The sequence below is a fragment of the Dermochelys coriacea genome, chromosome 10 (assembly GCF_009764565.3).
Source record: "Dermochelys coriacea isolate rDerCor1 chromosome 10, rDerCor1.pri.v4, whole genome shotgun sequence".
Taxonomy (NCBI): Eukaryota; Metazoa; Chordata; order Testudines; family Dermochelyidae; genus Dermochelys; species Dermochelys coriacea.
The window spans coordinates 36,637,194-36,663,695 of NC_050077.1; the positions used below are offsets into that span (position 1 = coordinate 36,637,194).

At 45.9% G+C, this 26,502-nt stretch overlaps 1 protein-coding gene across 1 annotated transcript in view; it reads left to right on the forward strand.

Moving 5' to 3' along the window:
* The first annotated feature begins 11,250 nt into the window (after positions 1-11,250).
* LOC119862993 (ankyrin repeat and fibronectin type-III domain-containing protein 1-like) overlaps positions 11,251-26,502 on the forward strand; it is a 617,559-nt gene continuing 602,307 nt past the window's right edge. Inside the window, exons 1-2 of the mRNA XM_043493659.1 lie at positions 11,251-11,452; positions 18,220-18,351. The gene's annotated coding sequence lies outside the window, so the exon portion shown is untranslated. The remainder of the gene's footprint in view (positions 11,453-18,219; positions 18,352-26,502) is intronic.

The following is a 26,502-nucleotide window of genomic DNA, read 5'->3' on the forward strand; positions in this document are numbered from 1 at the left end:
AAGTGGTGGTAAAAGTGGTAAAAGTCAGTCTGAAAATTATTTGGGGTAAAAACCAAAATTCTTCCAGTCAGTGATTTTGAACACACTGTAGGCCTCTTAGTGGGTGACCACTCAGTCAAGACTCTTGGTGATTTCACCAACCTTGGCTCTGTTGTTAATAACATGTGCAGCCTTGAGAAAGAACTTGAAGTCCACACTGCAAAAGTATCATCAGTAATGGGTGCCTTATTAAGAATGTCTTTTGCAAACCAAACACTCTGATAGGTAGAGAGATGGAGCTGAAGATATATAATGCTGCGGTGATCAGTATCTGACTTATGGGAATGAAACATGGCCCTTACTGTCAAGATTGAAAAAAAGTTGGACTTCATTGAGATGAAGCATCTCCGAATTATCGAAAATGGTATGAATTCAAGTTGAATTAAGAGATCCATTTTCGAACTAAACAGATCCCACTCTCTCAAACGGTCACTCCCTAACATTGTACAGTCCTCTGTTCTGAATGCTTCCTAACTTCCCTGTGAGAATCATCTTTTGCATTGTCCCAGTGAAAACAGAAGGGAAAAGACCCCATCCCGGAAGACCTTAAACAGAATGGCCGGATGACATCAACTGACACCTGTGCCTCACAGGCATCCTACACTGTAACATGCCAGACTTGGCTCAGGACAGAATATCATGGAGGCACATAATGGCTGCATTTGGTGGCCTCTACAATACCCAACCAACAGCATTTAACTAACGATTTCAGTGAATCAGCTAGATTCTCCAAGCAGTACATACCTCATTCCATGGGAGGCAAATCATCACCCAGATTTCTTTCTCCTAGCCCCGGTCTCACTGGTATTTCTGCATGAAGAGATGCATGGGAGCCTGAGGCAGCCAGCAGCTAGACTCAAATTTCCAAAAGTAGCCTCTGATTTTGGGTGCATTGGTTTTGGATGCTCAACTTGACACACCTTGTCCTAGTTTTCAGAAGAATTGAGCATTCTCCATTCCCAAATTGTTACAAATTAAAATGTCACATTAAAAAGGTGGTCCTTAGTGTTTGCAAGCTTCCTTTGATGGGGCACTGGGTATTCCAAAGTTAAGAGAGGGGAATGTAGGATAGATCAACTAGAGTCATGCTAAGTCAGAGTTCTTTGGGAACTTCAGCTTGGATGGGGAAATCTGCAGAACAAAACATGAAATGGAAATAGACAAGGTGGGAAGGAACAATGGGGTAAGGCCAGTGTGCTGAAAATGACTGACCCCTGCCAAAGTGATGCTGGGGAATAAGAAGGATTTTAAAAGACACATCGTGGGGAAAAAAATACCAGAGTGAAAGCAATAATAAATGAAAGGGATGGAAACCATCATGGCACTGATCCCTGATCCTGAAATTGAATCCCCCATGGCAGTTCCTTAAGCCCCACTGAAGTCAATGGGACTCACAATAGATGTAAGGATCCTCCCGCATAGATCTGACTGCAGGAATAGGACCCTGTTTTTTAATTCAGTCTTTAACCTGGGGAATAAAGGAAAGCTTGTTGGACAATTAGAAAGTAATAAAGTCCTTGTAAGACGGCAAGAAACAGGGAGAGGAGAACACTTGGAAGATATAAAGATCTGTACAAATGGACCAAACTACTTGTGAGGCTAGGTAACAGAAGTCCTAGGTTCCAATCCTGCCACTGACATGCTGTGTGACCCTGGACAAATCCCTTCCTCAATCTGTGCCTCCATTTTCCCACCTTTTGTCTGCTGAATCTGAATGCAAGCTTTTGGAGGGCAGGGACTGTTTCATATTTTTGTGTGTGCACAGCACCTAGCACAATGGGGCCCTATCTTGGTTGGGGCCTCATGGCTCTGTAATACTGTAATACTGACAAAAGTCAAGGGGATTGGTGGCAAGAAAGAAATATGGTTTCAAGTATCAATGAAGAAAGAGGAGGGACTGGCAATTACTGCACAATAATCTAACTTCAATCCTTAGTGAAATGGAACAAATGTGAAGAGGGAGAAACATCTGCTTACCCAAGTAAATGGAACACCACATGGGTTCATGGGTCCATTTGTTTGGTTCTGATTATAAAGTGATGATCCTAAAGATTATCAGAACTATAAGCCATGAGCAGCATGGGGGTATTAAGAACACCTTTTAATTGCTTTTCTTTTTTTAATTCTAAAATTATGAAAGGAAGGTGCTGAGATAGGAGAGTGATGGATAGGATAGAAAGGGCTCTAGATAAATGGTTGATGTAATATATTTGGATTTTAGTAAGGCAGTTGATGCCATGTCTCACAAAACTTCATATGCAAAATTAATTCAGCTTGGCTATGAAGGAAAGGTAATGGAGATTGTGTCAAATTGCAGGATGGTATCTAGTGTATAGCTGCAAGAATCCCTGATAAGTCTGGTGTGTTTTTTCACATCTTCATCTTTGTTAGTGGGGTTTGGAGCCTTTCAATTCTAGGGCACTAGTTCAAACCCACCTCAAATTGATAGTGATGACATCTATTGCCTAGGTAAAACAAGTTGATGGCCTCTATCCACTTTCTTGTGGACAATGGTCAACATCACAAAAGCCATTATTGCAACTGGCACCTTCATTAGCAGTCTTAGCAGAGAATCTAGAAATGAATGAACCTGGATAATTAACTACAGTACCTTCCCAGCTCCCTCCAGTGATCCCTCCAGGCTGTCATGCCGAGCTCATGCAGTACCTGGTCTGTGGATAAATAGAGAGCTAATTCTCTAGGGCTGTCAGAACCTGTCAGAGGAACTAAGCTGACTTTACAGATTGTTAATTAAAAAATATCAAATCAAAAAGGCACAGCCTGAGGCTACAACACATCAGCTCCTTGATCTGCACTTTTCAAAAACAAATACTATCAGTTGATGTATCCTGTATGTCAGCTCGTTAGTAGGTGTCTTCGTTAAGCACCACCTCAGTCAGCTAGCCATGAAGAATTGGAGCTGGAAGCCTTGGTAATGAGGGAAGGTAAAGACGGGGATTTTTATAGCGAGGTATCAAAGCATATACAGCCATTTTATATCTGGGGGGGAAAATAGCCTTATAATGAAGGTGCAGCCATTGAAGAATAACATAGATTGCCCGGAGGCTGTCACTGGAAGCTGAGTGGGTGTATCTCATGGGATGAGCTATTGTTAACATCTGAGCTGCAATCTTTGACTGTGACCAATACAACTTGTGTTTAAGGTATGATAATTGTAAAGTACATCCACTAATTTTCTAAAAATAGGTCTCCCTTCTCTAAACTGACATACACTATCAGGCTGGTGTGTGACAAGCTTTCCTTTCACATCAAGCAAATTGCTCTACTTTTGCCTGCCCTTCAATGCAAAATCCTTCTTCGAACTTCAGATCAGTGCCAGAGAAATCAGACCATCATTTAAAATCAAGGACAGTGTGTGCCAAAAAAGTGAAAAAAGCTCTTAAGATTCAGGGATATAAATAGATCTAGCAAAAAAAAATGTGGATGACATTGAGAACTGTGACCTTGCTGGGAGATTCATTCCAGATTCAGGACTGATAGGTAGGAGGCTCATCCTTGCTACACAGAAAGCAGGGAGCTCCCAGACTGTGCTGAGGAGAGCGTGGGATTGCTGAGAGCTGCTGGTGAGATAGTTGCAGCTTGCTAACCCTTCCAAGAGCCAGTGTTGCTGTGGCACTTGTGCCAGAGGCAGTACATTGCGGCAGTGATCACTGAAGGCAAACACCTTTGAGAAGGGAGCCCAGAATGGAATGTGATTGTGATGAGAACAAGCTGATATTTTTAAGGCTCAGGTTCCTTTTGCTGGTTACCCTAGGGCAGATTTCACCAAGAAGGTGTGATTCAGCCTTATGGGTTGGGAATAAAAGGGGCTAAAGAGAGACAAATTCCACGCTAACAGAGAGATGCTAATCATTGGGGCCATTATCTTGTGATGAATATAATGATGATGAAAGGTGCTAGAATAACAGCCCTGAAGACTGAAATCCTATATTTATCCAATCCTATATTTATCCCTGATACAGACAGTGCTTCTCCCACAAAATAGTAAAGTGTCTTAACTCTGATCACTGAGGAGCTCCATCTCCATAGGCCACTCAATCCTTGGACTGTCTACTGAGATTAACAACAGTGGGACTGCTTTAGTGCCAATTGTACAAACATCTGTTTGCAAACAATCTGATGGAGACCACTCAGCTCATTTCATCTGGGCCACTAAATCATCTGGAATACAAACAGCTTACATTTATGTGCATCTTTCGCTCCAGAGGAGCTCACAAAGTGTCCACTTTGGACACAACATACTTTACGTGCAGCTCCATTGAAATCCAGCCCCCTCTAGGAAGGGCAACAAACAGCCATGCATAGCACATTTCACAACAGAATTGGGGTAGGCAAGGGCAGACAGGCAGAACATTGGTCATCCAGAAGTTCCTCAGACAGCAAACTGCAGTGAACTCAAATGATCTCCATTGGCAGGATGAAGAGTGGAATGACTTTGTAGAGATTTAAACTTGTGGTTTCGGGGAGTTTATCATAGAAAAACCTAGAATGGGATGCGGCTTCTCCCTTTGCAGGGCAGGATCCTTCCTTGTCACACAGGAGCATGCTGGGAAGCTGGCTTGGCTAATGTATCAATCACATCCCTAGAAGGATGTGGTCTGCAGGTTAGGGAGCCTGGCCAGGCCTCCAACCCAGCTAATGTGTGCGCTACCCATCAGCAGCAAGCCTGGCTGGCAGGCGGTGGGTATGCATATATCCCCACCGGAGCAATGTCTGTCCACAGTGTAGTGCTTTAGCCCAGCATGTGATGGCAAGATCCTTGTGGCAGTGCCATGCTGGGTAAGGCAGGATTTGGCCCTGTGCTTGCACCATTTCAATGAATAAGTGGGTGTTGTTATTCCTTGCTCATCCGCGTTCACGTGATTTAAATCATAGCCAGGCATCCCAACCCTGAAAAAGTATCAGATTCTGAAAAACTGTTTCTGCTGCTGGCTTCCCAGCATAGAATAATTGCTGTTTTATGAGCTCAGTGGGACCAGGGAGAAGGAGACTATGGGCATTAATCACTAATCATTTTTCTCATCGCCCATGTCAAAGTTCCTTCCCCACTCTGAACTCTAGGGTACAGATGTGGGGACCTGCATGAAAGACCCCCTAAACTTATTCTTACCAGCTTAGGTTAAAAACTTCCTCAAGGTACAAACTTTGCCTTGTCCTTGAACCCTATGCTGCCACCACCAAGCGTGTTAAACAAAGAACAGGGAAAGAGCCCACTTGGAGATGTCTTCCCCCAAAATATCCCCCCAAGCCCCACACCCCCTTTCCTGGGGAAGGCTTGATAAAAATCCTCACCAATTTGTACAGGTGAACACAGACCCAAACCCTTGGATCTTAAGAACAATGAAAAAATCAGGATCTTAAAAAAAGAATTTTAATTAAAGAAAAAGTAAAAGAATCACCTCTGTAAAATCAGGATGGTAAATACCTTACAGGGTAATCAGATTCAAAACATAGAGAATCTGTCTAGGCAAAACCTTAAGTAACAAAAAGACACAAAAACAGGAATATACATTTCATTCAGCACAGCTTATTTACCAGCCATTTAAACAAAAGGAAATCTAAAGCATTTCTAGCCAGATTATTTACTAACTTAACAGAAGTTCTGAAGAGCATTCCTGACCTGGTCCGGGCAAAAGCATCACACAGACAGACAGACACTTTGTTTTTCCCCCCTCCCCAGCTTTGAAAGTATCTTGTCTCCTCATTGGTCATTTTGGGTCAGGTGCCAGTGAGGTTATCTTAGCTTCTTAACCCTTTACAGGTGAAAGGATTTTGCCTCTGGCCAGGAGGGATTTTATAGTTCTGTATACAGAAAGGTGGTTACCCTTCCCTTTATATTTATGACAGCCCATTATTTTACAGGAGAGTTACAGAGAAGCGAAGGGCCCTTTTACATTACTGTGGGGAGAGGGCCTAACAAGAGAATAATGGTATGGTGGCAGTGGGTACTGGTGATATCTGAACAGGCTGCCATGCTCTTCCTGGCAGTTCCTTGCCATTAATCAAGCCAGAACGGAGAGCTTTACAGAGCTCAAGGTTTCTTGCTGGAAAGACAACAAGACTTGTGCGAGGGTGAATAATACTACTACCATTCTTTTGGTCACTGCTGACTATGGTAGATACCAGCTTGAGCCACAAAGCAGATGCTGGTGTTCTTTGACTTCCTCCTATCAGACACCGCATCCCCAAGTCACTGACACTCAGGAAGAGGGACACAGCCGCATCTCAATAATAATACCTATCTGTTCTAAAATGCTTTTAATCACTAGATCTCAAATCCCAAAGATATGTAGAGCAGCACCCCTGAAACAAATTAGACACAAACAGTTTAGTCTCTTTGGCCTGGTCTACACTATGAGTTTATGTCGGATTTAGCAGCGTTAAATCCAATTAACCCTGCACCCATCCACACAACGAAGCCATTTTTTCAACATAAAGGGCTCTTAAAATCAATTTCCGTACTCCTCCCTAACGAGGGGATTAGTGCTGAAATTGACATCACCGTTTCGAATTAGGGTTAGTGTGGATGCAATTTGAAGGTATTGGCCTCCGGGAGCTATCCCACAGTGCACCATTGTGACAGTTCTGGACAGCACTCTGAACTAGCCAAGTGTACAGGAAAAGCTCTGGGAACTTTTGAATCTCATTTCCTGTTTGACTAGGCGAGCTCATCAGCACAGATGACCATGCAGAACTCATCAGCACAGGTGACCATGCAGTCCCAGAATCGAAAAAGAGCTCCAGCATGAACCGAACGGGAGGTACTGGATCTGATCGCTATATGGGGAGAGGAATCCGTGCTATCAGAACTATGTTCCAAAAGATGAAATGCTAAAACATTTAAAAAAATCTCCGAGGCCATGAGGGAAGGAGGCTACAGCAGGGACGCAACAAAGTGCCGCGTGAAATTTAAGGAGCTCAGAAAAGCGTACTAGAAAACCAAAGAATCAAACGGATGCTCCAGGACAGAGCCCCAGACATGCCGCTTCTACGCTGAGCTGCATGCAATTCTAGGGGGGGCTGCCACCACTACCCCTCCCCTGTCCATAGACTCTGATGATGGGGTACTCTCCACCATGCCTGAGGATTTTGTGGACGGGGAAGATGAGGAGGAGGAGGAGGACGAGCTTGAGGAGAGCACACAGCACACGATTCTCCCCGACAGCCAGGATCTTTTTATCACCCTGACTGAAATACCCTCCCAACCCAACCAAGCCAGAGAAGGGACCTCTGGTGAGTGTATGTTTTAAAATATAATACATGTTATAAAAGCAAGCGTTTTTTAATGATTAAGTAGCCCTGAGAACTTGGGATGCATTTGCAGCCAGTACAGCTACTGGAAAAGTCTGTTAATGTGTCTGGGGATGGAGCAGAAATCCTGCAGGGACATCTCCATGAGCTCTCCTGGAGGTACTCTAAAAGCCTTTGCAGAAGGTTTCTGGGGAGAGCAGCCTTATTCCATCCTCCATGGTAGGACACTTTACCATGCCATGCTAGTAGCAAGTAATCTGGTATCATTGCATGACAAAGCCTGGCAGCGTACAGTCCCGGTGTTTGCTGGCATTCAAGCAACATCCATTCTTATCTCTCTGTGTTATCCTCAGGAGAGTGATATCATTCATGGTAGCCTGATTGAAATAGGGGAATTTAATTAAGGGGACATTCAGAGGTGGCCCTTCCTATTGGGCTGTTTGCCTGTGGCTGAAAAGAAATCCTCCCCGCAGTTAGCCATGCGGTGTGAGTGTGGCGGGTCATTGGCGCTGAGCTGTTCACGTTTGGCTAGCAGGGATCTTCCCTGATACCAGACATGCAGTGGGGTGAGGAGTAAAGCAATCATCCCAGAGAATTGGATGAGGGGGCTGGTTTGGTTTCTGCTGCTGCACATTAACAGGAAAACTGCAGCACTAAATGACCAACTCAACGTGCTTTGCTTGATATGGGAGAGGAGGGCGCTGCTGTTATGAAGGTTGCAGAAGCCGAAAGACTATGGCTTACCATGGCCACCTGCAAGCTGAATTCTGTTGCCCTACACTGCGTGTGTGATCTCTAACACCAAAGCCGCAGGCATTCAATATAAGATGCAAAATGCGACCTTGCTCCAAAATCACATGTGCTATGTAACGTGAATAGCGTTGGTCACTGTGAAAGAGTATAGCCATTGTTCTGTAAAATGTATCTTTTTAAATACTTCACTCCTTTTTTTTCCTCCAGCAGCTGCAAATGTTTCAGGCCTCCCTCCTCCGTCCCAAAGGCTATCTCAGATAAGGCAGCGAAAAAAACATACACGCAATGAAATGTTCTCTGAGCTCATGCAGTCGTCCGGCACTGACAGAGCTCAGCAGAATGTGTGGAGGGACACAATAGCAGAGTACAGGAAAGTGGCCGATGAACGTGAGGAGAGATGGCGGCAGGAAGATCAGAGGAAGCATGAGGCAACGCTGGGGCTATTGCAGGATCAAACGGACATGCTCCGGCATCTGGTGGAGGTTCATGAATGGCAGCAGGATCACAGACTGCCACTGCAGCCCCTGTTTAACCACCCTCCCTCCTCCCCAAGTTCCATAGGCTCCTCACCCAGATGCCCAAGAATGCGGGTGGGGAGGCTCTGGGCACCCAACCACTCCACCCCAGTGGACAGCCCAAGCAACAGAAGACTGTCATTCAACAAGTTGTAAAGTGGCCTTTTCCTTTCTTCCTAACCTCCTCTCACACCCCACCCAGGCTACCTTGTGAGTTATCTCCCTCTTTTTATAATCAATTAATAAAGAATACATGTTTTTTAAATGATAGTGACTTTATTTCCTTTGCTAGCAAGCTGTGATCGAAGCGGGGAGGGCGGGTGGCTTACAGGGAATTTAGAGTCAACCCAGGGGATGAGTTTTCATCAAGGAGAAACAAACAGAAGTGTCACACAGTATCCTGGCCAGTCATGGAACTGATTTTCAAAGCTTCTCTAACGCGCAGCGCTTCCTGCTGTGCTCTTCTAACCACCCTGGTGTCTTGCTGCACATATTCAGTGGCCAGGCGATTTGCCTCAACCGCCCACCCCTCCATAAACATCTCCCCCTTACTCTCACAGAGATTGTAGAGCACACAGCAAGCAGCAATAACAATGGGAAGGAATATTGGTTTCGCTGAGGTCTGAGTGAGTCAGTAAACTGTGCCAGCGACCTTTTAAACATCCAAATGCACATTCTACCACCATTCTACACTTGCTCAGCCTATAGTTGAACAGCTCCTTACTACTGTCCAGGGTGCCTGTGTACGGCTTCATGAGCCATGGCATTAAGGGGTAGGCTGGGTCCCCAAGGATAACTATAGGCATTTCAACATCCCCAATGGTTATTTTCTGGTCTGGGAAGTAAATTCCTTCCTGCAGCCATTTAAACAGACCGGAGTTCCTGAAGACGCAAGTGTCATGAACCTTTCCTGGCCATCCCATGCAGTTCCAAGTGACTGCAACTTGTGTATGTGTGTGAATTTCCAGATAGCTGTGGGGTAGGAGTGGAATGGGAGCACCATGGTGTATAGCAGTGCTGGAGAAACTAGGGTACTGTGAGTTGCAGCCGCATGGCATGTGGTTAGCAGCTACAGCTGGCTAGTGAAGAACTAACTGCAGCTGCATTCCAGCCCACAAGTCCAAGTAATTGAGTGCTGGCCAGCAGGGACTGGGGGTGAGGGAAGAGTGGAGGGCCAGCTACATCTAAAAAAAAGGTTGAAAAGCAATAGAGTGGAAGCACTGCAGTCCTTTGATCCTGCAGGTGTTTAGTGGGGTGTCAGGATCCCCAGATCTTTGAAAACCACAGTACTGTGCCCTGATGTACTTCCTATTAGATGCATGTGAGACCTCAAATGTATAATACTGTCGGTGTGTCTATTTTGTGTCTATAAACATACAGTACATAAAATCAACCACTTGTATATGTCTTAGCATAATATTTTTACATGATTTAAAAGTAACATTTAACTTAGTACACCTCTCGTTTTCTTTCTTTCCCTCCTGCTCTATTAAATACAAAAGCTGACATTGAGGTTACAAAAAATTACAACACTCAAAAGCTGGGAAATGTAAAAACAAAGGTTCTCACACACAGGGCCAGCCTTAGGGCAGGCAATATGGGCGACCACCCAGGGCGCTGTGGTCAAGAGGCTAGGAGATGGGTGGTCCTGGGGTGCGAGGCAGCAAATCCTCATTCAGCACCTTTCTCCCAGCAATGGCTCTTGATCCCGTAGCTTCCTCAACCCCACACGGACTCTCCAAAAGCCCCCTTAGTGACCTTTACCAGCAGTGAGATTTCCCCTAAGAACATTAAGTGACCCTTTCCCCCCTCAGTGGCTCTTGGCCCCATTCCCCAGTGACCTGCCCCCCTCAGTGGCTCTTGGCCTCCACGTAGTGACGGGCTCCTCTCAGTGGCTGTTGGCCCCTCAGTGACTCTGGGCCCTTCACCCTCAGTGACCTGCTCCCTCAGTGGCTCTTGCCCTGTGACTGGTCCCCCTCAATGGTTGTTGGCTCCATCCCCCCATCCCCAGTGACCGGCCCACCTCAGTGGCTCTTGGTCCCACCCCCCAATGACTGGCCCACCCCAGCGGCCGTTGGCCCCACACCCTCAGTGACCTGCCCCCTTCTGTGGATCTTGCCCCCGCCACAGTGACCTGCCCTACTCAGTGGCTCTTAGCCCCATCTCCCAATGACCAGCGCCCCTCAGTAGCTCACCCCCGTGACTGGTCCCCGTCAGTGGCTGTTGGCCCCACCTCCCAATGACTGGCCCTCCTCAGTGGGTCTTGGCCCCATCACCCAGTGACGTGACCCGACCCCCTCAGTAACTCTTGGCCCCATCCACCTTGTGACCTACCCCCCCAGTGACCTGCCCCACTCAGTGGCTCTTAGCCCCATCTCCCAATAACCAGCCCCCCTCAGTAGCTCCCCCACCCCCGTTTCCAGTCCCCCTCAGGGACTGTTGGGTCCTACCCCCCAGTGGCTGGCCCCCCTCAGCGGCTCTTGGCCCCTCACCCTCAGTGACCTGCCCCCCCACATGACCGCCCCCCTCTCAGAGGCTCTTAGCCCCACCTCCCCCAGTGTCCTCCCCCCCGCAGCGCTCTTGGCCCCACCTCCTCCCGTAAAGGCCTCCCCTCAGGGGTTCTTGGCTCCCCCGTGGTCTGCCCCCCAGGCCCGTCTCAGGCTCTCCTGCCCTTGCCCCCAGCGGCACCCCTCTGCCTCGCCGCTCGCAGGGGCGGGACGAGGCGGGGCCGCCCAGCTCTCGCTTCCCGAGCTGCTGGAGGGAGGCCGGCTCGTGGAGACGGCCGCCGTGTGTCCTGCGGGCGGCGAGAGCCCGCAGCGTCTCCGCCTCCTGCCCCGGGCTGCGCCTGCCCCAGACTTTTCTCCGGGCGCCGGGTAAGGGGCTGCCGGTCCCCCGAGGGCGGCGCGGGCAGGGGAGGCGTACGGAGGTGGGGCCCGGGGCGCTGGGCAGGGGTCACGGACACCGTGAGGGGGCTGGGTGAAAGGGGGAGGGCGTTGCATGGGGCTGGATGCCGCGGGACAGTCTGGCGTCGGGTGCACGGGAGTGGGGAGCGCGTAGCCCGGGCACCTCCCGGGGGCGGGCAGCGAGGGCGCCCCGCAGGTGGGTGCGTGGCTGGGTGAGCGCTGCCAGGACATGCCTTTGGGGGGCGGAGGGGTTACCTCTGGGACCCCCCTACTCCTCCAGCCTGGCGCGGGGCGGGGGAGTTCAGAAGCCTGCAGCTCAGGAGCCCCAGGCAGCGGGCCGGGGAGGAGAAGGGAGAGGCTGGGGCAGCGTTTCCGATCGCTGCCGGCTCTGTGTCTGGCCCGGCCGAGGCAGCTTCTGCAGATCCAGCCTCTGCTTCCTCCTCTCGCTGCCGCTAACGCGTCCTCACCGGAGCTCAGCCGCGGCAGCGAATCGGCCGGGTTAGGGCGCTGCTGCGACGGGCTAAGCCCGGCTTGGCTCCGCGGGCGGGTTTGCTCCTTGGAAATCCCGTAGCGCTCTTCGTGCTGTGCGTGGGCCGGGTTGTGCTGCAGAGACGCAGGGAAACTGCTGCTTGATCCCTCGGAAACAAGGGGGATGGATTCTCCCGGGCCCCGTTGCTTCCAAGGCAGTTACCCCAGGGGCGAATGTGACCCCTGGCTTTGGAGACCCAGTGCAGATCGGGGCACCAAGCCTGCAATGCACTTGGTTTTGCATCAGGTCTGTGCTTTGGAAGAGTTCTTGTGGAAGGACAGGTTTCCTGCTTCCCAGCCCAAACCGTGCGGTGGGGGAACATCCCGTTCGCTAGGCAGCGGAACAAGTGAGCAAGGCTGTCTGCTTTAATGAGGAACAGGGAGGGAGATGTTGGCAGAATTTTACAGCATTTTTTAAAACCATTTCTGACTCTTATTTTAAAGGGGGGGGAGGGAAGAGGGGCACATGCCTCCAACAGCAACAGGAAGAGTTGGAAAGGGAGAACAGCAGAAGGCATTTCCAAACTCTTCTGCACCTGAATTGCTAATGTGGATTCCCTGATTCTTAATCCACAAACGGATTCCTCTGGTCGTGGTGCAGTAATTTACTGTTTCATTGCTCTGGCATCCATTCTTTTTATTTTGAATTTTTTTCAAACCGTAGTACACGTATTCCAATAGGCCATGCCTTGCAAAATACCTTCTGATTTTGGAATAGACTTTTCCTTTTCGCTTGGATTAGCTAATTGGATGGAGAGCAAAACGCAAACTGCAGGGGTAGGATTACTTAATGCTCTTGTAATGCTGTTTTGCTGTTCAGTTTCAGTCCTTTTGCATGAAAAGAATCTGCCTTGAAATAGTCTCTCACCCCATCCTCCCCCTGCGGTAGGAGAGGAGGCAAGCCCCACAGATCCCTCTGTAAAAAGAAAAGGAGTACTTGTGGCACCTTAGAGACTAACAAATTTATTTGAACATAAGCTTTCATAGCTCACAAAAACTTACGCTCAAATAAATTTGTTAGTCTGTAATGGCAAAAAGAAAAGGAGTACTTGTGGCACCTTAGAGACTAACACGGCTGCTACTCTGAAAACAGATCCTTCTGTGTAGAAGTCATGGTGCAGGCTGTGCAGTGAGTGTATTCCTTGAACAGCTTTATTTTTGCTAGGCCTTTCGTTTTAAGAAAGGTCCATTGTCAATGTAACTAAACTGGCTTCACAGCAGATTTGTTCATTTGAATGGCTTATTCAAAAAGAACTTGATAATTACAATACATTGTTTAGCAAACTGGAGTTTTTCATTCATCTGACAGGTTAATTCCATCACTGGGGCTTAATTTTTTTTAAAAGGATTTCCCTACAAAATGCAAGTTCTGGCAAGGAGACCGCTGTGCTGTAAACATTTGCTTCCAGCAGGCTGCTTTTTCTTTCTTGCGAGTGGGTGTGGTATATTTTTTTCAGAGTGTCTTGTTAGGAGGGGAATTGTGGATCTCAGGGTGATAAAAAAAATTACCCTCTATCCCAGTGTGATGAAGCATTTAGTTCTGTCTGGTTCCTGTGCTGGCCTTTTGCTTTTTCATTTGAGGTTGGATTGTTTTTAGGGTCTGTCTGAGAGAGCAGCCAGTGGAAGTTCTCAGACAGGTGGCATTGAAACTTAGCCAGTCAAAACCACGGAAGTGGCTTTCTTAGTGTAGAATGTGTTTATATGTTCTTTTAAAGAGGCTGATTCTTGGATTTAGTCAAGAAGAAGTTTACACATCTTTCAAAAAGAGGGAGTGGGGAAGTCTTAAAGCGTGGTTCCTTCATGCTCTTATTCAATAAAATATTTAAGCATGCTTAATATCAAGAGCTTGAGAAATCCCATTGGCTTCAGTGCTTGGAGTTAGACATGTGCTTAAGTACAATGCTGAATGGGGCTCTAAAGGAACAATCAGTTATTTTGCAATCTCTGCTCCTATTCCTGCCAGTCCTGTATACTGCATACTTCAACATTTCTATTCTCTTTTCTGCAGCATCTGGGCAAGAAACATTGTCCAAGTTCTACAAAACCTTTATCATGACAGGAAGGGATTTTCTCATCCTTTTCCCTCTCCTTTTCAAACTATCTTTGTCTCTGGGTGAAAATTACTGCATTTAGGTAAGGAGGGAATTCTTTCTCTCTCCTCCCCCTCTGTATTGTAAATATTTTTACCCCTTTCGAACTCATAACTCTAGAAATGATCAGTGCGACTGAGGAACATTGCCTTGTATGGTTTAATCCTGAGTTTCCCTTAGTTGTATCACACCCACTTTTTCTGCTCAGGGAATATTTTTCCTGTACTCTGTACTTCTATAAAGTCTTTATTACCATGTTTAAGAAACTTGGAACTTGCTTGGTAGCCTTCCCTCTATTCCCAACCTGCCCCAAATGGTGGAGCTGTCACTGAATCAACTCTTTATCCCCATAGAGCCAGAGGTGTAGCTTTTGCCCAGCCAGCATGGGTAACTGCAAATAAGTTTGTGCCAAGAATATTCTTGGGTAATGCATTTGAAAAGTTTGTGGGCACGTGTTTGTGCCTAGTTGGAATTCCGAGGACATGACTTTTTCCATTTCATCCACGGAGAGAAAAAAAACCCCACAGTCTTTTTCCTAATAACCACCAAGAGGCAGCCAAATGTTCCCCAGAAGTAGAAAACTTGCTGCCTTGGGTATGTCTAGATAGTGCTGCCAGCTGTCTGCACAGGTGGAGAAGATATCCCTTGCGCATCAGTAAAAGCTACTAGGATGAAGTGGGATTCAGGAGAAGGGCCATATGGTATAACTGATGATAACAAATCTTGCGGGAGAAACAGGAGCTTCTGTAGGAAAAGTGATGTGACCCACCCCAATGTGTTTTCCCAGAGAGAAGTTTTCTCGCGTATAAAGCACCTAGCATCCCAGTGCTGTGCAAATAATAATAGCTTCCTCAAATGAAAAATGCCAGCTGATGTTGGTAGGGAGGAGCAAACTGTATTTTCAATATTCAATCATGTGAAAAATCATGGGACTGTTAGTGTTTTGTGTATTCCTCAGGGATGATTAAATCAATAGTTAGAAGATATCCCTGGCATAACAGTTGTTGAGGCAATCAGTATTTTTAATTAGAAACCCTTTCCTTCCAGTGATTTATAATCTGAGGAATAAATTCACCTTGTTAGCTTTAACAATTTAATTTTAAAGAGTCTAGTTATTGTCAATTGTGGAAGTGCTGTAATTTTTTTTAATAGGTGTCTGCCTTGCAGCATCATTCATGTTATGGATTGCTGTAGCATACTGCAGGGTATTGAATGGACACCAGCTCTGTAATACTCTGTATTGTTTATATGGAGAAGAGAATATTTATCCATTATAACAGATGAGGAGGATGGATCCGTAACAGGTTTATAAATATAAATGTGGGTTTTTGGGGGGGGCAGGAGGATGGGGACACATCACTTCTAATAGAAAACTAATAAAAAAAATGAAATGGACAATGGTTTTTAATGAAGTTGGCCGAGAGAGCAGGCGCACGATGAGATGTAGAATTGTTTCTGGTGGGTTGCCCAGCTGAAGACCTGGGATCTCAAGTGTTATGGCAGCCCTCTATTCGCTTTCATTTGGGAGATGGTTTAAACCATGAATTTTTCAGGGGTGGGATCCCCTTTCATGTTTGTTATCCTTTCCATTGTCTATTTTTAGATACAATAGCACACGTATCATGGGCATTTAACTAATATCAAAATGAGTTTTGTTTGCCAAGGTGGGTAGAAGCTAGGTGGGATTCAGTGTTTGGGGATGTTATTTCCGCAGCATCACATTTCATATCTGTTCTGGTCTTTGCTGATACTCTCTGCTAACTTTTTCCAGTCCCTCCCCATCCTCAGGTGATAGGGTTTTCCCAGCCCCATAAGCTGCTCTGTAGCTGAACACCTTGTAGTATATCTTTCCCTTCGCCTAGAGGTTGTCTGTGTGGGAAATATGAATTCTTGGGGCTAGGCAGTGCAGGAGGGGTGGGGAAAGAAGGTCAGAGATGCACCTAGCTATGCCTCATCCTCCTTATGCATATAAAGGATATTGTATCCAAGCCTCAGGTTACCAGGAATGCTCCAGTCATCCAAGTAGGGCTGAATGGGAGTTCCCTTTAGAGCTGGCTTAATACTTCTTTTTATGAGACGTTGAGATCATCTTGAAACTGCATGAGTTTCCCCATTTAATTGTCATGTGAAGATGAAAGCACTTGGCTCTCACAGAAGGAATCACATGGCAGATGGGTCCATAATATTGCAGGGCTTGAAAAAATTATCAGATGCCTTCTAGTTAGGGGCTGTTATGAAGATGAGGGGGAGGGTCCCCAGCCATATCCGAGGGCACAGTTTTGTGCCATGTTTTCTGCTGAGAGCTTTCCCGAACAGCAGTAGCAGCATGAAATAGATGCAATTCTTGACAGTTTCACTGCTGTTCTAGGGTTCTCAGTGATGTCTCTGAAACTGATAGCTGTCATAGTTTCATTTTTGCTGCTGGACAAAGCTAGCAGCAGCAGAGGCAGTGAAGGTGGGAAGACGGTTGCAGACTTGAGAAGACAGAATTGCATCAGCTTCCATTCTCTTCACATTGCTAATTTTCTGCACTCAAATAAAATGGATAAAAACTTTTTTTTTAAATGAAAGCTTATATTTTGTGACAATTGATGGCTTAGTTCCCTTTGTTCACCTGCAAAAAGCTTCTTAGTTGCAGGGAATTGGATTTTTCAGGCCCTGAAACGAAATGACACTAAATAGCCTTGGTGGAGCCTATTTATGTGAAACAAAACTCTGAGCCCCTCAGGCTTAGTACCTCTGCTTCAGAGTGAGCATATGATGGATGTGGATGGCAGGTTTGAGAGAGAAATTAATGGTATTTAAGGACAGTGCTTTTGCTCAGGTGATAATTTTAGGCATAGAGAGAGAGGTGGCAATGGGCCAGTGTCCTTACTGAGCCTTGTGGAAAGACTTAACAGTGGTAATTGAAAAGCAACATGATGAAAAATGAAATTCTTAAAACTAAGAACAAAAGGAAGGCCAGCTGGTTATGAGACCCTGCTGAAATTCAGGTGTGGGTTTGAAAAATCCTATAGCATTCCCAAAGCTGATCCACAAGTGCAACTCCGATTGATGCAAGTGTTAAGCATGGGAACTGAGGGCAGTGAGTGGCTCTTGGTGTGCAATTTAGAAGGATGCCGACAAATTATTTCTCAGTGTCCCTTTTCTCCTCCCTCCATTTATGTGGGTTACTTCCGACTCATCTGACTTAGCCTGTTATTGAATTACCTCATGCCGCCTCTGCTCTAACCTTTAAAGAACGTAGTTGCATGAATGTCCTTTCTTTACTGGGTGCTCGATGGTCATTGCAGTGAAGTATCTGAAAAAGAGAATGGGAAAACTATTGACATTATTGGTGGTCACGAGGTAAGGTCCCCCTCACACCCCATACAATTCCTAGTTCTCTGTACCACGGCATTATAAAGCTGCCATTTCAGAGAATCATACAAGATTAGGATTAGGATTGGAAGAGACCTCAGGAGGTCATCTAGTCCAACCCCCTGCTCAAAGCAGGACCAACCCCAACTAAATCATCCCAGCCAGGGCTTTGTCAAGCCGGGCCTTGGAGATTCCACCACCTCCCTAGGTAACCCATTCCAGTGCTTCGGCACCCTCCTAGTGAAATAATTTTTCCTAATATCCAACCTAGACCTCCCCGACTGCAACTTGAGACCATTGATCCTTGTTCTGTCATCTGCCACCACTGAGAACAGCCGAGCTCCATCTTCTTTGGAACCCCCCTTCAGGTAGTTGAAGGCTGCTGTCAAATCCCCCCTTACTCTTCTGCAGACTAAATAAGCCCATTTCCCTCAGCCTCTCCTCATATGTCATGTGCCCCAGCCTCCTGATCATTTTCATTGCCCTCTGCTGGACTCTCTCCAATTTGTCGACATCCTTTCTGTAGTGGGGGTTGCAATACAATTTGCCCTCCTCAACACCCCTGTCCCTGTTCTAGCCCCAGTATAAGAGCTTCTGATATCCAAAGCACTCTGTGATGTCTAGTTGAGCTCCAACTAGCTGATGCATTTGCCTGTGTAGTGTGGCACTTTTAGTTTCTAATTCAGTACTCTGTAAAGTGCTTTGTGGTATGTGGAAAGTATAATATCAAACCCAGTTTTTATTCCATTGTATCTACAGCACACATCTGGGTGTGACATCTCCTGGAGGCACCTAATGCTCACTGGATGGAATAACTTTCATGACTGTAGAATGAAGAGTGATTGGCTTGGCAGAGCATCAGAAGTAGCCATCTACACTGTCCCACTGGTGGTAAGACTCCACTGAGTGTCTGTCTGTCTATCGAATTATCTGCGTAGCACTAAGTGTATGCAGGGCACTTAACACAGGCCTCCAATTAATCTTCTAGGGTACTTCTTGGTTCCACTGTTACCAGCTTTGCCCGTTACTTTGGGGTATGCTCATTTATTAGGGTTACTCTTTTGGCGGGGGGGAGGTGTCTGTACTTCTATCAATGTACTGCTTGTCACTTGTATTCTCATACGGAACTCTACTTCTCCCTGCTGCAAGTTCCCTCCGAATGGAGCTATCCTGCGGGACCTAGGTTCCCCAGGGCTGGGTTCTTCCAGTCCCAGAATTGGGAGAGTGCGCGCGCGCGTGCACACACACACACACGTGTAGGAGAGGACCGGGTTAATCAGCACGCCCAAGCTGACCCCTTATATGTCCCTGGATTTAGTAGGCTGGGTTGAGCAGCACCTCTAAGTTGTCACCCTCATATGCCATAGGCCCCGCACTGGACTAGAGCACACCTGAGCAGATTGGGTTGAGCAGCACTTCCAAGATGTCCTAGGTTCAGCATGTCTCTATCCCCACTTTCACATTACAATTGTTCTGGTAGTAACCCACTTGATGAGCAAACCTCACAGGATTTTTGGGCACTGCAGGGATCTTTTAGCTTAGGTATGAGGAGCGTTGCTGTAGAGTGAATGAGGAAACCAAAAAATGCCCACAAATTGGGGAGAGAGAGAGAAGCAACCAGCTCAATTATGAAAGTTATTTATTGCCAGGTAATAACCATAGGGGAGCTAAACAGGCAAAACAGTTATAATATTAAATCTAACTTACATTGATTATAAAAGTCAGGTTTAGAAAACTGTAATTGATCACACAAGTCAGGGTTAGAAGACTATACTTAAAGAGAGAGAGCGAGAGAGCTGGATTTTCACCATGGAGAGCTGGTGACAGGCAGAGCCTCAAGCGTGATCAGTCAGTAGAAGATGAAGTCCCAATGGAACTGATGCAAATTTTGTATCCTGGCATCAGAACACTTACTTGAGCATGGGTAGGGGATTTTGTAGAGAAACAACAATGGTTCCAGGGAGAACACTAGATTTGCTTATGTGTAAACAAGGGAGTATACCAAAGTTGTTTTGTTCAAGCTAGACCATGGGAGCTGATCATTCCTGGCTTTAGTCGGTGTTCCTTGGAAGGAGCTCGCAGTGCAGTTAGGGAGCTTCAATATTTTGGATACCAATAAAGGATTCATTACTAGAATTGGTCTGATAACTACTGAGCTGGGTGTGTGCAGGCATGGGTTCATTAACATCTGGAGCAGAAATCCCCCATCATGCAGTGCTTTCCTGCTTTTCTGGTCCCAGAGTTCCATGCGGTTCTTACCTTGGAATCTCTGTTCTCCATTCTGTATGCTAATGGAGATGCCTCCTTCTGCCATCTTCAATGCAAATGAGGCTAGGGGAGTTTCCTTAATCCTGTCATCCTTATCCCAGAGGTTTAGGTGCGTCTCCCACTGCCTTTTCATTGCTTTTTGTAAGTCTGTCTTCTGATGCAGATTTGGTTCAAGCAAGAGGCTGGGGTGGGGAAGGTCTTTCGTGAGTCAGACAGGCCGGGTATTGCACCCTGGTTCCCCAAGAACACAGAGTTGCTAGGTAACACCACTGTTTATGAATGGGGTTCCCTTTTGCCTGCCACATGCTGATGCCTTGATAGAGTTGGAAGGCTGCAGTCACACAGTTTCCCTCTGGGACTGGAGGTGGTCCAGAACAGCAAACCACCTTCTACTGAAGGTGACCATGAAGGAAATTCAGGGAGCCAGCATCAAGGATTATTGATCCTGAAGGGTAACAAATCTGACTGCTACTGATTGGCTAGGAATTGTGCTTGGATGTGTTTGTCTGGAAGGTCGAAAGAATAGTAAATATGGCAGGCGACCAGCTTGGCTTAATGGTGAAATCCTAGCGGATCTTAAACATAAAAAAGAAGCTTACAAGAAGTGGAAGGTTGGACATATGACCAGGGAAGAGTATAAAAATATTGCTCGGGCATGTAGGAAAGATATCAGGAGGGCCAAATCGCACCTGGAGCTGCAGCTAGCAAGAGATGTCAAGAGTAACAAGAAGGGTTTCTTCAGGTATGTTGGCAACAAGAAGAAAGCCAAGGAAAGTGTGGGCCCCTTACTGAATGAGGGAGGCAAGCTAGTGACAGAGGATGTGGAAAAAGCTAATGTACTCAATGCTTTTTTTGCCTCTGTTTTCACTAACAAGGTCAGCTCCCAGACTGCTGTGCTGGGCATCACAAAATGGGGAAGAGATGGCCAGCCCTCTGTAGAGATAGAGGTGGTTAGGGACTATTTAGAAAAGCTGGACGTGCACAAGTCCATGGGGCCGGACGAATTGCATCCGAGAGTGCTGAGGGAATTGGCGGCTGTGATTGCAGAGCCCTTGGCCATTATCTTTGAAAACTCGTGGCGAACGGGGGAAGTCCCGGATGACTGGAAAAAGGCTAATGTAGTGCCCATCTTTAAAAAAGGGAAGAAGGAGGATCCTGGGAACTACAGGCCGGTCAGCCTCACCTCAGTCCCTGGAAAAATCATGGAGCAGGTCCTCAAAGAATCAATCCTGAAGCACTTAGAGGAGAGGAAAGTGATCAGGAACAGTCAGCATGGATTCACCAAGGGAAGGTCATGCCTGACTAATCTAATCGCCTTTTATGATGAGATTACTGGTTCTGTGGATGAAGGGAAAGCAGTGGATGTATTGTTTCTTGACTTTAGCAAAGCTTTTGACACGGTCTCCCACAGCATTCTTGTCAGCAAGTTAAGGAAGTATGGGCTGGATGAATGCACTATAAGCTGGGTAGAAAGCTGGCTAGATTGTCGGGCTCAACGGGTAGTGATCAATGGCTCCATGTCTAGTTGGCAGCCGGTGTCAAGTGGAGTGCCCCAGGGGTCGGTCCTGGGGCCCGTTTTGTTCAATATCTTCATAAATGATCTGGAGGATGGTGTGGATTGCACTCTCAGCAAATTTGCGGATGATACTAAACTGGGAGGAGTGGTAGATACGCTGGAGGGGAGGGATAGGATACAGAAGGACCTAGACAAATTGGAAGATTGGGCCAAAAGAAATCTAATGAGGTTCAATAAGGATAAGTGCAGGGTCCTGCACTTAGGATGGAAGAATCCAATGCACCGCTACAGACTAGGGACCGAATGGCTCGGCAGCAGTTCTGCGGAAAAGGACCTAGGGGTGACAGTGGACGAGAAGCTGGATATGAGTCAGCAGTGTGCCCTTGTTGCCAAGAAGGCCAATGGCATTTTGGGATGTATAAGTAGGGGCATAGCGAGCAGATCGAGGGACGTGATCGTTCCCCTCTATTCGACACTGGTGAGGCCTCATCTGGAGTACTGTGTCCAGTTTTGGGCCCCACACTACAAGAAGGATGTGGATAAATTGGAAAGAGTACAGCGAAGGGCAACAAAAATGATTAGGGGTCTAGAGCACATGACTTATGAGGAGAGGCTGAGGGAGCTGGGATTGTTTAGTCTGCAGAAGAGAAGAATGAGGGGGGATTTGATAGCTGCTTTCAACTACCTGAAAGGGGGTTTCAAAGAGGATGGCTCTAGACTGTTCTCAATGGTAGCAGATGACAGAACGAGGAGTAATGGTCTCAAGTTGCAATGGGGGAGGTTTAGATTGGATATTAGGAAAAACTTTTTCACTAAGAGGGTGGTGAAACACTGGAATGCGTTACCTAGGGAGGTGGTAGAATCTCCTTCCTTAGAGGTTTTTAAGGTCAGGCTTGACAAAGCCCTGGCTAGGATGATTTAACTGGGACTTGGTCCTGCTTTGAGCAGGGGGTTGGACTAGATGACCTTCTGGGGTCCCTTTCAACCCTGATATTCTATGATTCTATGAAGGTGCTACAGAAAGGCAGAGTATTATTGTTGTGGTAGTGTCCTGGGGCCCCATTGTGTCAGATGCCTTACAGACACAGAAGAATTCATGATCAATTTGTAATACGCCATTTGAAAGAGTGAAGAATGCCTTCGCTCCAAAAGAGATCTGCTCCACATTTGTCCTCCTCTTTCTGAAAATGCATAAGTTGTGGGCTTCAGGTGAGCCTGGCCAATTTAGGGTGAGGATAGCATTGGAACATCCCCATTGCTGTTGCAGGCCTGTCTGCAGTTCCACATAACTACCCTGTACAAAGGATCTGGCCCAATGCTTCTTGCAGTCTGTGAAACTGAGAGGAATGTTGCCTGCACTAGGGAGTTGGGTTGATGTACCAGTCGTATGCTGTATCGTTACAGTGGGGTCTAGTGATACATCTCCCTAATCCAGCCTACTGGGAACCTCAGTTGACATGACGTTACATATTTTTGAGATCTGGGAAGGTACAACCTTCTTTATCAATGGGGACAGTTCATCGCTTAGGAATTGTTACACAGGCATTCCATATGAATTCTGCAAGGCTATTTCTATTGAACCTACAGGCAGCGTTTGCATGTAACAATGTAGCTGAGGCAAAATTACCATTTTAATCAGGCTAATCCGCTCAAGGGGCCAGAGGAGAAATAGTATAATCTGGAGAGACGTCTCTTTATTTCAGTAATTAGACAGGGATTGTTACCCTGGCACAAATCCTTTACATGTGAGGGGATTTTGACTCCAAGGTATCTGATACTTTTGATTTGTGGCTGGTTTAAAGGGGAAGTATGAGAGCACTGCAGAATTATCAGCCTGGCCTTGCCAGGCCTCTTCTCAGGGTTATTAGCGGTGGTGTGAAAATCCAACGAATTCCTAAACGGAAAATAGCCAATCAGATTTGCAGAGTCTGGTACAATTTTGAAAAATATCTTCTGTGTCAAGAGTGGTCTTGTTAATGTCCTGTCTGGTGTTTTCCCTTCCTGCATTCCAGGAAAGCTGTGTGCTGAGTGAGTGAAGGAAGAGTTGTGTCATGAGGGCAGCCTCGATTGGTACCCACTTCCAATTCAGAGTGGCTGGAGTCATATCCATTTACTATGAGAACTGCTTTTGGTGAGGAATAGATCCATGTCCCCTAGATGAAACCACCCCAACACTTTGAAGAGTTAATTCCTCCTGGTTTGCTCAGTGCTTTTTCTGGGCTCAGGGAGAGCACCAGTCCTGGCTGCCTCCCAGAAGTGAAAAGGTCAAGAGATGCAGAAGTTGCTTGACATTCTAATAGGGTTATCCTGTAACTAACTAAGCATTAATACCCCTAACTAAACCAGTCTAATCTGTGCTAATTAGCTGAAGTAGCCAGAGTATTCAGTAGCTACTTAAGTGTCCATAGTAAGGAGATGGGACAGTATGATTGACCACACTTTTTTCAGGGGGCTTCTCTGGATTCAAAATGAATCATGTAGCTTGCTTTGGGGACTTTCCCTTCTGGAAAGCTGCATTGTACATCCAGAGCAGCCTTGGTGAGACAGGAATTTTTAAAATCCCACTCAGAAATGATTAGGGCTTTGACTCTTTAAAGGAACAACTTCAAAAAGTTAGTTGAAAGCAGTTCCAGGCCCTCCCCCGCCAATGTCTGTGGTTTTATGATCACATTTTCATATCTAAAAATTTCCATAACTGCTTTCTCTCTCTCCTCTTGTTGTCTGAGTCCCACGCAAACAGGAAAATGACTACATAAGGGAAACAGTGAGAGTGACTAGATGCTGTTAAATGCACAAACTATATCTCCAAAGAGACCAACCCCCAGTCTTGTTTCCTTAGTTTTCTTAGGTGCTACTTGTAACACTAGGGTAGTCAATGTTTCTCCATTTTTTTAAAGTTGGTGGCATGTCCCTTTAAAAATTACCCCCATGGCATTGTCATCTTGTAACTCCAGAGGAGTCCAGCACTTTGACTCCCTTCTTGGGGAGTTTAAGGAACTTATATGGGATTGCTTAAGAAGAGTCATTCAGCTTTCTGGTTCTTCACAGAAATTTCTGATTGCAGGGAATTAATGCTTTTGTTGATATGCCTCTCTCCTTTCTAGTCTTTAATAGCTGATATAATTGTGGGAGCCACATGGCCCTTTATCAGTGTGTGCCACTGACCTACCAGGACTGTTGTCTTGCCTTTTCCCCCCACCCCAGTTTACAAGTGGAGTTTACCATAGATAAGATCCAATCCAAAGCCCACTGACTTCAATGGGCTTTCGATCTGGCTCTTGGTATATATTTCATCGCAAGTGAGTCGTATGCAGTCCTACTTGTGTCCTTTCCTTGGCAGTGTCCTTAATGGTATGAATTGAGGATTTGGTCTAGCAGTTAGCTAAGGTGTGTCCTGCACTTTACTGTGCTCTATGAAATACTGTTCCAATGAAGGATTGCTGCTTCCATTTCCAGTGCAATGTAGGAGGTCTCTATTCAATTGAATTAGTCCAAGAGAATTGATTCAACTGTTTTTTTCTAGGAATTAGGTGACTGGTCTATCTTGGCAAGCCTGTGAATGAATGCTCACTGTGAAGTCCTACCCTATTTTACCAAGGTGAAACCTTCAGGATCGCTAAGGCTGTGGCATCAGGATGCTCCTAATCTTGCATGTATCTTGCCTCCCCTACTAGATACAGGGTAAAACAAGGGGAAAATATCTCTTCGTTTTGAACACCTGGAACCTGAATTTGGTTCCTTATCATTTTAGAAATTCTTTTCCTTTAACCAGTACAGGTTAAATCTTTACTATTAAAACATAGGTAATATTTCTCTGGAAACTGGTCACAGAGGGTACGTCTGCTGTGCAGTCATGGATGATTGCAGTTTGAGTAGAAATTCCTGAGCTAGCTTCAACCTAGCTACCTGGGTACTAAAGCAGTGAAGCCGTGGTAGCAGGGGCTTCAATGTGGACTACACAAGTCCATCTGGAACCCTAGATAATTACTCAGGCTGCTAGCCCATGCTGCTGTGGCTGCACCGGTCCAGTACCTGAGCTAGCTGGATTGAAGCTAATTTAGATATGTCTATGTGAGCCATAGTCATGTGCTGATTGTGGCATAGGCGTACCCTGAGAAGCAGCTGCATCAGTGGAAAGTGGACCTTGCAAAGGGAATTAAAACCAATAGTAAAAGGTTCTATAGCCATATAAATAAGAAGAAAACTAAAAAGGAAGAAGTGGGGCCGCTTAACATTGAGGATGGAGTGGAGGTTAAAGATAATCTAGGCATGGCCCAATATCTAAACAAATACTTTGCCTCAGTCTTTAATAAGGCTAAAGAGGATCTTGGGGATAATGGTAGCATGACAAATGGGAAGGAGGATAGAGAGGTAGATATTACCATATGAGAGGTAGAAGCGAAACTGAAACAGCTTAATGGGACTAAATCGGGGGGTCCAGATAATCTTCATCCAAGAATATTAAAGGAATTGGCACCTGAAATTGCAAGCCCATTAGCAAGAATTTTTAATGAATCTGTAAACTCAGGAATAGTACCGAATGATTGGAGAATTGCTAATATAGTTCCTATTTTTAAGAAAGGAAAAAAAAGTGATCCGGGTAACTACAGGCCAGTTAGTTTGACATCTGTAGTATGCAAGGTCCTGGAAAAAATTTTGAAGGAGAAATTAGTTAAGGACATTGAAGTCAATGGTAAATGGGACAAAATACAACATGGTTTTACAAAAGGTAGATCGTGCCAAACCAACCTAATCTCCTTTTTGAAAAAGTAACAGATTTTTTAGATAAAGGAAATGCAGTGGATCTAATTACCTAGATTTCAGTAAGGCATTTGATACCGTGCCACATGGGGAATTATTAGTTAAATTGGAGAAGATGGGGATCAATATGAACATCAAAAGGTGAATAAGGAATTGGTTAAAGGGGAGACTGCAACGGGTCCTACTGAAAGGCGAACTGTCAGGTTGGAGGGAGGTTACCAGTGGAGTTCCTCAGGGATCGGTTTTGGGACCAATCTTATTTAATCTTTTTATTACTGACCTTGGCACAAAAAGTGGGAGTGTGCTAATAAGTTTGCAGATGATACAAAGCTGGGAGGTATTGCCAATTCGGAGAAGGATCGGGATATTATACAGGAGGATCTGGATTACCTTGTAAACTGGAGTAATAGTAATAGGATGAAATTAATAGTGAGAAGTGTAAGGTTATGCATTTAGGGATTAATAACAAGAATTTTAGCTATAAGTTGGGGACGCAT